The following is a 10,120-nucleotide window of genomic DNA, read 5'->3' as shown; positions in this document are numbered from 1 at the left end:
AAATAGTTAATAAATGTGTATAGATACTAAAAACTAAAAATAAAAAAACCAATTAAAAAAGTAAAAAAAAATCTGCTAAATTTTTTAGGAAATCATTTAAATTTGCATTCTGTTATGGAATATATATATATGTAAGTATAAATTTACACACACACCCGTTGATGGTACAATTCATTAAATTATCAAGTCTATACGACCGCAATTGCTTTCCATTTCAGTCAAATTTTATCTAGATTTCGCTGTTTTGCATATTAATTAAACTCAACTTAGACTCAGCTCAGGACTCAGCAGCGGCAATTAGCTACAAAGGAGATTTAACAATAGGAATTCCAATGAAGCAGACAAATTGAATAACAATACAAACAATAAGATTCTAATAACGAATTTTATAGGCGGGGTGGTTGAATATAATATGCCATAGCAAGTTATTATGTCTTAAACCTCTCAGTAGTATTACTAATTCAGTACAGTTTAAGAGCGGCAAAAATTATGGATTGCCAAAATATCGTCTCATATAACAAAGTTTAATGACAGTAGTAAATGTGTTACATTACAATTTCTAGACTTTACCTCAGCAATTGATGTCTACATATGTATATTTAATTTTTTAATTTTTCGAAACACAACAAAATTCAAATCCTAAAAGGTGTCAAAAGAATGAAGGAAAGTAATGTTACTCATAACAAAATATTGACAAACACGCTGATAACGTCAGGACTACAATTATTTGCTCGAAATATTCTCATTCATACCAGCTGACAACCATTCGAGTATCTGCAAGAGCATGCCATGTAGAAAGATTAACCATTCACTCCTTAGGAGTAATATGAGATTTTCTGAACCGTATATGGTACAAATATTTATTTACACAAGAAAAAAAAAACGTAACTTCGGCCGCACCGAAGCACTAAATTGTCCCTTAAATGTTCAGAATAAACTTTCCTACCCGGTATGTTTTGGTGTGAATTATTTGCTGTGCGCTAATGTCAACGACAGCAGCTTCGAAAACAGCTGAACATCGTTCACATCATTCAAAGACATCTTCGTGCGTTGCTCTCATTGCTTTGGTTTATGGCCATACTCATACATCCATGTTATTGTCTAGCTCTGCTCATGGTTGCTCTATGAATATGCTCTATATAGCATACTATGTGCTTACACATTTCTTTGAAATATTTTCTCGTATTTATTTTTTGCTATTTTTATTTGACTACATCAGTTGTCAATTGTCAATTAACACTACAAAAGGTCAACAACAAATTTCTGTTTTTCTAGTCGTTTTTTGCACTGTTATTGCCTCTTTCTTTTCTGACTTTGTTATGTTTTAGTTTCTGGTTGTAAACTCTGTTGTGTTGTTCTTCTTACTTTTCAGCAGACATCTGAGCAAAAGTTTCGTGCAATTTTATAGAGTTTTTGCTCTGGCGCGTGAACTTTCGAAATTTGGTGTTAATATAATATTATGTTACAATAGGTGTTGCTGATTGTGTAGATAATAGTGATAATATTAAGAAAGGCTTTACAGTAGTAGTTATTGTAAACTTTTGGGCTGTGTTCTGGCCTAGAATTAAAAAATTAAGATGCTTGTTTTTTCAACGTTTAGGTATTCAGGAAGACGAGTTCAAGGAAAATTCAAATTATTTGCGGAGATAAAGGTATTAACCCTGCAACCAAACTGGTTCGAAAGATTTCGGATGAAACTTAAAACGAGTTTTTCTCGAAACTGTCTTTTTTAAAACGATACCCACAATTTCTCATGCTTTACTGGACCGATCTACCTGAAATTTGTAGTGAGTGTTTTAGTCTACAGGTCTATAGCTGAAACAATTCATTATATGTTTTGTAGGCAGTCACCAATCATGAATTTTTTTCCAACTTTCTCATAGTATGGTAAAAACCGAAGAATTCGCTTTTAGAGCCTCACAAAACGACGCGTAATGAATATTTTGACCAACAGTACTACCAACTTACAGGTTGATTGAAATCGTGGGTATGGCTACATGCCAATTTTTTTAAGCCCCAGTTCATGAAGAGGAATTTTTTTGAAATTTTTTTTCGATTTTTTACTGAACTTTTGTAATGTTAATAACATATGCAAATTAAAAATGAAGTACAAGCACAAGTAGAGCTCTAACTAACATAAGCTCTTCACCATTGTTTGCCGTTTATAACCTGAGCCAGACATTTTTTTCTTCTAATTTCGTTGATAATTTTTATTTGTTACTCTAATAAAATATTTTATCAATTTTTAATTCATATTTTGGGATTAAAAAATTAATATTTAATTTCGATATTGCATTCAAGATGCATCTTCCGTAATTGGAATTAAAAAAATAAAAAACAATAATAAATTTTGATTCGAAAATTCACAACCCTGGTCGAAACAAATGCCATAACGTGGATGAGTAAATATTTCCTAAAATTTTCAATTCATATTAATTACTAAGTCATAAAGATCTTTAGATATGTATTATACATAAACAAGAAACGCCTTACTCAACGAAATACTATCGCATGCTTAAATCGTATTCATAAACTGTTTGATCGAATATGTTTAAGCAATATTTACTGTTACTTTCAAGTTTTCGGACAAAATTAAACTCATATCGGAAAATAAAGGAAATAATAATAAAAATAACGAAAAATACTGAAATAAATAAAAATTAAAAATGACAGCCAAAACACACCTCAGCGGGCTCACACACACTTACAAATCAAGTTAGTCAAGCGGCTTAGCCCGAAATGCTCTACAATTCTTAGGTGAGCGCAAAATTTCAAGAGTTATGAGTAATTTCGGAAATTCTAAGCAAACTGCTGAGCTCGACAGTGATCATCGCATAAGTTCGTTAAACGGCCAGAAGCAGCAATGACAGCAACACAGGCGGCCGTTTAAAACGTCGCTTTGGCTCAGCTAAGCGTGGCTCCCGCCATCAATCTGTGAGTTTATAGCGTTTGCTTGTGCATGCGGCTCGTAGGAGAGTTGTTCGGCGGCTACGCCCTGAGAACGCCATTTTTTTTTTTTTTTTTGGTGCTTTCGCCCGCCGTCTAATGCCGCAACGCGCTCACCATCAAAAGTGAGTTGAGTAAGCGCACGTTTCCTAATTTAATTTATATGTTTGAAGCCGACGTTGGTTGGATATGTAAGTGAAGTGTGAGTGTAGGTATGTGTCTGCGCATTTTCACAATCTTTGACTTGGGAACAGTTGTGCTGTCACAGTGAAGAGTGAGTGTGCGAAGTGCCGTTATTATTCGGCCTCTATTTTTCTATGTTTGACTGAAGTGTTGGCTCTTAATTGTTGAAAACACACACACATACACAAAAATATGTACATACATGCGTAACTTTAGTGTCATTAAAAGTAATGTGTTTCATATTATGGCAGCATTTATAATAATTTTCCACTCATAAGGTAACTAACTGTAATTAGTGATGCACATGCAAACAGACATATGAGGCATGCATAAATGTTCCTCTTGGTGCATTTAGAAATTTATGTTGCTCAATAAACACACAAATCTACATGCTTCATATCAGCTATGTCACCTTAGCATGCATAACTATACATAACATGCATCACATGCAACAATAGTGAAATATCTAACTATAAAAATGAGGTCTGAGTGGTAGTCGGCCGACATGCATAACTTCCACTTTGTTGACAGCATATAGATTGTTACAGTCGTAAATAGTGTAAAAGTGGCAACATCAGGTTTAATGAACAACAGTGTCAATACTCTTTTGCGTATGTTATTCCCTTGCTACAATGAAACGCGTAATGAAAATACGCATTTCTTTCCTTGTCCCCGCTTCAAGTCAATATTTCCTTTTTTATTACAAATAGATGTCGCGCTTTTCTTTGCAAATAGCGAGACTTCATTAAGATTACAAAAGTTCTGCTGATATTAATATTAAGTTCTCAAGCGAGCAAATTCTCAAGAAAATTAAGCATCAGAAATTCTTCTAACAATTCTATTGGCAAATTTTTAACATGGGTTCTAGTAGAGAATCCTCGAAACGAATATTCTAGAATCGGCGTTATTAGAACTTTACTCTCGTGTTTTCTGTCAACAAAAAACCGATTTTTGAAACCCGTAAACCAATAGCAACTCCTTAAAATATTCACTTTTTCCCACCTTATTAATTTTCAATTTTTTTAAATGTGAGTAGGCTTTAGAATTGCTGAAATATCTTTCTGATGATATTAAAAATTATACTATAGCAATGTAAATTTACTCAGAAAGACAGTCATCAGATTTATTTAAGTGAATCCGACCATAGTTGAGATAGATAGGAAGCAGGCAGCAGACGATTTTAATATCATTTCTGGATCAACTCAACACATTTTGATTAATATTTTGGTAGACTGTTACCAAAAGCCCTGAATATTTTGCAAAACTAACTACGAGTAGAGGTCGCAAAAGACATGTTTGATTACCTAGCCTACATTCTATCACTATAGGTGATGATTATCAAAAGTATAACTACGAGTGGTACAAAGCCTTCAAAGACGGTCGAGAGATCGTTGAAAACATGTCTGGTTCTGGACGACCAAATGATGAAAATATTTAAAAAATAAAATGAAGAACATGGTGCTTGAAAATCGTCAGACAAGTGTTAGAAAGATGACAGGAAGGCTCGAGATCTTTCGTGAGACCGTACGAATGACTGAGGTCTTTTTGGACACGCTTGATCCAACCCCACATATATGGAGAGCATTATAACTGCCGTTTTGACATGGGTTTATGAGTTTAACATGCTTACAAGTCAAGAATCATCGGAATGGAACCGGTTTTCAGTCGATCGAAGAAAATTTGCGGAAGTAGCTGAAGGCCAGAAAAGTGTTTCAAGGAGTGGAAATTTCATTGGCATAAGTGTATTACATTTGGTGGCGATTACTTTGAAGACGACAAAATAAATATTGAAACATTTTACTTTTTATTTACAACTTCATGGTATTTTTTTGTCGCAATATATGTGACAGTTTTGAACAGATGTTACATTGATTCTACCTGATGAGCTTCATAGAACAATCAAAGATAAAACAAGGATGAATATAAAAAATGTGCAAGACTTTTTTTCATCTAAACACGAAACATTGAGTAATAAGAAAAAGGCTATAAATAAAGGTGAAATAATATCTTTTGAAAAATATTTACTTTTAGCAGACAAAACAAAACCACCCCATCGACACAACCATTAGTACACAATAAATGTAATCAAAACTATATGCCACAAAGAAACAACTTTACGATTACAGAATAAAGTACCTGCGTTGCGTATAAAATAAATCAAGTGACACAAAAGATTAAAACAAATAAAAAACTAAATTTCACTCGAACTAGAAACTAACGAGTAATGGAATAAAAGCACGCCCGACTCTAGGTGAAAGTTTGCTGAAGTATTAACAACTTCAACACCCTTTGCAGAGCGGTGAGTGAATGTGAAACAAAAGCCCACAAGCCAACAACACATTCAGGCTAAGCATTTGCACAAGTTATATAATATGAAAAGTAATACAATAACTTTTGTTGTAAACTGCTTCATTGCATTTAGTAATTCAATTCAGGCGCACAGAAGTGTACTTCGGCAGCGGTGAGGACGTCGGCAGTGGCGGCAGTATGGTAAGTCACAACTGACGGGCGAAGAGATGAGGACGAAGGAGGAATCAGACTGGATTGGGGTAATAACAAGGCAGAATAATGAATTTGCATGTGAGTGCTGAAACTTCTAACCTACTTTTCGGAGCGAAAAAAAGAGAAAAACAAAAACACATACAAGCATATAACGAAATTAAACGCCAGGCAAGAAGCAAGCGGCACAAACTCTAGCATTTGAATGAACGCGCGAACGAACGAATGCAGTCAGCTAGAAAAGTGCGAAAATATAAGAAGCAWGAATGAAAAAAAGTAAAATTAAATAATAAAACTGCATGTAATTGCCAGCATGCCACATAAAGTTGCAAACACTACACACACACACACACACATTAGCTAATAGCTATGTTGCAAGCAAAGCGTCTGCTGGTGGTGGTGAGGAAATGCTGTTATTATTTTTGTTGTTAGTGTAAAAGTGGCGCTAAGCGGTAGTTGCAAAACGCGCCGGGGGACGGTGGTAGGGGCTGGCTCACCAATATAATTGCCAACTAAAGCCAAAGCCCGTTTGCCAACCTGCTGCTCGCTGCACAAACCGGCCGGCACTTAAAAGTGCAATGCACTCAACGTGCGAGCGGGCGAGCGGGCAAGCGGGCCGATTGCATAATGGCAGGCGCTTGCGTGGCGTTGGGGCGCAAAAAAGCCGTTTGCATGCATATAATGTGTGTAGAATTGTGGGTTTCGAAGGGTTGCACTCAACAAACAGCAACAACAACGACACTAAATAAATTATTGCAAGGTATACACAGGCATAGAAAAAATTTGCGCTGCAAAAAAACACCTGCAGCAGAACTACAGCAATAAATACATGGAAAGTGCTGTGATGGAAAGAAGAAGTGGGCGTGGTTGCCCATATTAACTGTTAGTTGAGTAAGTTTGTGTTTGTGCTTCTTAGCGTTTGAAGTAAATGTGGAGTAGTTTTTGAGAAGGATTAACCAAATGTGCTGCGGGGCGTATACGCAACCAAAGTTGTTAGAATGCAAGGAAATATTTCAATACGCAAGATTAATTACGTAAAATCGCTAATTAAATTGAAAATTGGAAGAATTAAAATAAATAAAATTAATTAATTAAATAAAAATATTTGAAACAATAAAAAAAATTAAATAAATTAACTAAAATAAGAAAATAATATAAATATGAAATAAAAMAAACTTGTTTCAGTTTATGTGCATATTTCAAAAAACATAAAAAATCTGGAGTATAATACAAGACAATATATACATAAATGGAAAAAAATTTAATAATATAATAACTAAATCCGAAGCCATGTCGTTTGCTTAAAAAGAAAAGAACTTTGCTGAACATATTTATCGTTTGCTCGGCCAATTTGTATGACAGCCATATGGTACAGTGATCCGATCTGAACAATTTGTGCGGAGATTGTAGTGTTGCCTTAGATAATAATCTATAGCAAATCTTATATAGTTATCTTATTAAGTAAACAGTTTTTCATAAAAAAACTTGTTTTTATAAATCTGTTTATATGACAGCTATATGCTATGGTGGTCTGATCTTTACAATTTGCTAAGAAATTGTAGCATTGCTTTAGAAAATATTCTGTGTCGAATTTCGTGAAGATATGATATAAAAAAATGTTTCCATACAGTTCTTGATTTTGATCGATCAGTTTGTATAGCAGCTATATATTATCATGGTCCGATATCTCCGATTCTAACAAGCGAGTAGGTTTTTCTTCTTAATTGCCGTAGACACCGCTTACGCGATTATAACCAAGTTAACAACAGCGCGCCAGTCGTTTCTTCTTTTCGCTACGTGGCGCCAATTGGATATTCCAAGCGTAGCCAGGTCCTTATCCACCTTTTCCTTCCAACGGAGTGGAGGTCTTCCTCTTCCTCTGCTTCCCCCGGCGGGTACAGCATCGAATACATTCAGAGCTGGAGTGTTTTCGTCCATTCGGACAACATGACCTAGTCAGCGTAGCCACTGTCTTTTAATTCGCTGAACTATGTCAATGTCTTCATATATCTCGTACAGCTTATCGTTCCATCGAATGCTATATTCGCCGTGACCAACGCGCAAAGGACCATAAATCTTTCGCAGAAATTTTCTCTCGAAAACTCGCAACGTCGACTCATCAGTTGTTATCATCGTCCAAGCCAATTGCCTACTCAGTCCGAAGTAGCACCTGTTGGCAAGAGTTATCCTGCGTTGGATTTCCAGGCTGACATTGTTGGTGGTGTTTACGCTAGTTCCAAGAGCAAAGCGAGTAGCTGCTTGGTAGACAAGGGTGTATGCAAAATTTCAGAGCGATCTCTCATAAACTGAGGGGCTAGTCCGCGTATGAACAGCCAGACAAACAAACAAACTTCAAGGTATATTAAAAAAATTATATTCTTTTTGCAGAGGAAACAATCACGCTTAGAAAAACTAATTTAAAGAAAAATAAAACTCATACATTTTTTTGATGTTTACAAAAAAAAAAAAAAATTAAATGTTACAAAATATACAAAAATATCTTATATTCATACCTAAAATAATTGAAAATAAATACCAATAATTTGTATAAAAAAAAAAATATACATACATATATTCCTTATTACTGTGAGAATTTATGAATATACCACTCACCCCTGCACACCGTATCACCCAACTAATTGCACCCACTTTAAAAGCACTAAAGCTGCAAAATTACGCATTTAGCGCACGTTCTACCCCACCTCCGCCCCTGCCAGTAGTTAAGCAAACAAAGCAGTCATACTAAGCAAGCGCGAAGGGGAGGCTGGTGCACAGCAGCTGGTTTTTAGTCATTTACTATGGTTGGAAAATAAAATAAATGAAAGTGAAAATAATTTCTATTTTTGTGTAAGCAACCCTCCGGCTGACGAATGTATGTATATACTATGTACGTACGGCAACACGTTAACCTTCTAACATTTATTAACACATTTCCATTGGAACTGATAAGGTTGCTGTGGTTGTTGTTGTGTATATTATTAGCAGCACTGGGTATTGCATTTTATTATTAGTATTTTAATCACGCAATTGAACAAATAAATTAAAGGAAGACGCGCGCATAGAAATTGATTTTTAAAGATAAAAAATAAATAAATATTTACATTTATAAATATTTGCATTTGGCTTTATGCTGTATAAAAATTACAAGGCACTCCTCTAAGTGAAGGATATCAGCAATCTAGCAGATAATTTGTGAGTAGAAATGACTGGCAACTCCTTCGCAATGAAATCTTTATATATATGCATACATACTATATGTTATATAATACATATAGTACATACAAAACATTTATGGTACACAAAATTCCTTTAGACTACAAGAATTTATATCCGGTGAAATCGTAAAATCGTAGCGAGCAGCTGCAAAATATTGTCCTTGAATATTTTTATGTATTCCATTATGAAAGCATATACTACATCGTAAAAAAGGACATATACCTACGAATATACAGCTTATGTACCATATACACAGGTTATGTTCCTGTTCCCCCAATTTCAAACCAACAGCGCGCAGTCAAGCAGCAGAGAGCAAAGGATTCAGCATTAAACATAAGTAAGGACGAAAAAAGTGAATAAAACACGAATTAAAATCCTTTGACGTATTTACTCCTGTCACTGCTTGCCACCGCAGAGTTGGAGCACAAAGCAAGAAAACGGTATTATCGATTTTTACTCTGCGGATATGAATAGTACATACATACAAACAAAAGGCAGCCGGTGTCGACAAGTAAACGCTTAATGCTTATATTAAGCCTACATATACTACGAATATACTTATATTGCGTTGACAAAAATGTGTTGCTGATTTTCTTTATTTTTCCCTCTAAGAATCAAATATATTGCTAACCAGCGCGCCTTGCCCTTCACTTCAATGCTTGCAAAAGTGGTCGACAAGTAACGTCCTGTCGCCTGTTCGCCTCCATTTCGAAGTTTGTTGTGTACACGAATACGCACGAATACTTCAGCGCTATATTAACGCGTTATTTGTAGTCAAATATCTCTATATACATATATGTATATGAAATCCATACTTTGTTTGCGTGTCCAATGCCGCCCGGCGCCTTTGACGCCACATCGGCATTAGTGGATGTTTGTTAGTTCATATATATACATGTGTATGTATGAAAGTAAATGGATTTTCAACGTATAGAAAGTGACATCATGTTCTGCCACTCAAGTTGGTTCTCCACCCCACTTGTGCTGCCGTATGCTGCTCGCTTTTGTAGTTTTATGCTCCCCCATAGCATTACCCTACCAACTTTGAGCTAATAAATATTACAAATGGCTCAGTTACTTGCTTCGACGGCTGATTTTTGATTTATGTGGTATCAATTTCATTTGTAGTGTATTAAATGCTCGCATTTTAATTTTGCGTATCGTACGTGATTTCACTGGACAGCGAAAAAATGAAGTGTTATTTATATTTTCAGTTATTTTCAAATTAAAATTTGAAATATTTGTAAGAAAATTTTTATTTTTTTTTATATTTATT

The 10,120-nt window shown here is 35.0% G+C and overlaps 1 protein-coding gene across 1 annotated transcript in view; it reads right to left on the bottom strand.

The window, feature by feature from the left end:
* LOC108965171 (neuroglian) overlaps nt 1–10,120 on the bottom strand; it is a 132,149-nt gene that overhangs the window by 113,801 nt on the left and 8,228 nt on the right. The gene's annotated exons all lie outside the window — the stretch shown is intronic.

Source organism: Bactrocera latifrons, unplaced genomic scaffold, assembly GCF_001853355.1.
Source record: "Bactrocera latifrons isolate USDA-ARS-PBARC rearing strain unplaced genomic scaffold, ASM185335v1 scaffold_136, whole genome shotgun sequence".
NCBI classification, from domain to species: Eukaryota; Metazoa; Arthropoda; class Insecta; order Diptera; family Tephritidae; genus Bactrocera; species Bactrocera latifrons.
Note: the sequence above shows the minus strand (reverse complement) of the source record. Positions and strands in the feature narration are given on the sequence as shown.